The sequence below is a fragment of the Triticum dicoccoides genome, chromosome 6B, assembly GCF_002162155.2.
Source record: "Triticum dicoccoides isolate Atlit2015 ecotype Zavitan chromosome 6B, WEW_v2.0, whole genome shotgun sequence".
NCBI lineage: Eukaryota > Viridiplantae > Streptophyta > Magnoliopsida > Poales > Poaceae > Triticum > Triticum dicoccoides.
Genome location: NC_041391.1, coordinates 443,562,923 through 443,564,604, shown reverse-complemented (window position 1 = coordinate 443,564,604; position 1,682 = coordinate 443,562,923).

Genomic DNA, 1,682 nt, shown 5'->3' with positions numbered 1-1,682 from the left:
ACCAAATTCACATGATTACTTATAACAAGACTTCTCCCATGTCCTCAGGAAAAAATGTAACTACTCACAAAGCATATTCATGTTCATAATCAGAGGAGTATTAATTATCATTAAGGACCTGAACATATGGTCTTCCACCGAATAAACCAACTAGCATCAACTACAAGGAGTAATCAACACTACTAGCAACCCACATGTACCAATCTGAGGTTTTCACACAAAGATCAGATACAAGATATGAACTAGGGTTTGAGAGGAGATGGTGCTGGTGAAGATGTTGATGGAGATTGACCCTCTCTCGATGAGATGATCGACGGTGATGACGATGGCGATGATTTTCCCCTCCCGAAGGGAAGTTTCCCCGGCAGAACAGCTCCGACGGAGCCCTAGATTGGTTCTGCCCAGATTCCGCCTTGAGATGGCGGCACTTTGTCTAGAAAGCTTCCTTCTGTTTTTTTCCAGGTCAAAACACACCATATAGCAGAAGATGGGCATCGGGGGCCTGCCAGGGGGCCCACAAGGACGGAGGGCGCGCCCTCCACCCTTGAGAATAGCAGGTGGCCCCCTCTCGTGCTTTCTTCGCCCAACATTTTTTATATTTTTCGTATTTTCCTTGAAGTTTCAGGACTTTTGGAGTTGTGCGGAATAGGCCTCTAATATTTGCTCCTTTTCCAATCCAGAATTCCAGCTGTCGGCATTCTCCTTCTTCACATAAACCTTATAAAATAAGAGAGAATAGGCATAAGTATTGTGATACAACATGTAATAATAGCCCATAATGCAATAAATATTCATATAAAAGCATGATGCAAAATGGACGTATCAGGAGGTGTGGACTGCGTGCCGCGGCGCGACAGCCCTAAGGGGTGACCCAGAGGCGGCGACGGCTATAGGGGTAGCCGGCGGGAGGATCTCAGGATGGCGGCATGGACCGTGCGTCGTGACACGACATCCCAAAGGGTGGCGGCGGGAGCGGCGCGTGGGTCGGGGAAGCCGGCAGGAAGACCTCAGACGGTGACGCAGCAGTGCGAAGGGACGACACGACGGCAACCGGTGGCTCGATCGGCGGTAGGCCCGTGCTCGGGGACGTGCTTGGCGAAGACAGGTGCGTGATCGGTTGATCAGACCGATGGCGACGCTGTAGGCACCATGGCGGGGACGATGCGCAGCTCAGAGTCGATGGCGATGTTGTTGGTGATGTCCCGGGCGACGACAACGAAGAGAGGCCGGCGATGGAGACCGCGCGGACGAGTGGCCGGCAGCGACACACGAAGGCGTCCCTTGGGCGTGGTGTCAAGACTTACCGCATGGTTTATGAAGAAGCATCCGGTGTAGTCGACGCCGATGTTGGAGTAGAGGTGCGGGCGTCGATGGCGGTAGCGGGCAACGCAAACCGATCAAGCATAGATCGGAAAAGCAAAAAGAAAACACCGATCAAGATGACCGGTGGGAGAGAGAAAAACCCAAAGCAACGGCTCGGGGAAAAGACTCACTAGGGCAGCCGGTCAACATGACCGGCGGACAAACCCTAGGTACGGTCGGCGCGGCCCCCCGCGGCGGTCATGGAGACCGATCTCCCCGGGGGCAGCGCGCGGTGCGGAAGCGGCGGGCGGCGGCTTGGGTTTGGATCGGTTAGGCCAATACCATGTTAGAAGGGAGAGAGAGGGATTGATGATATCATT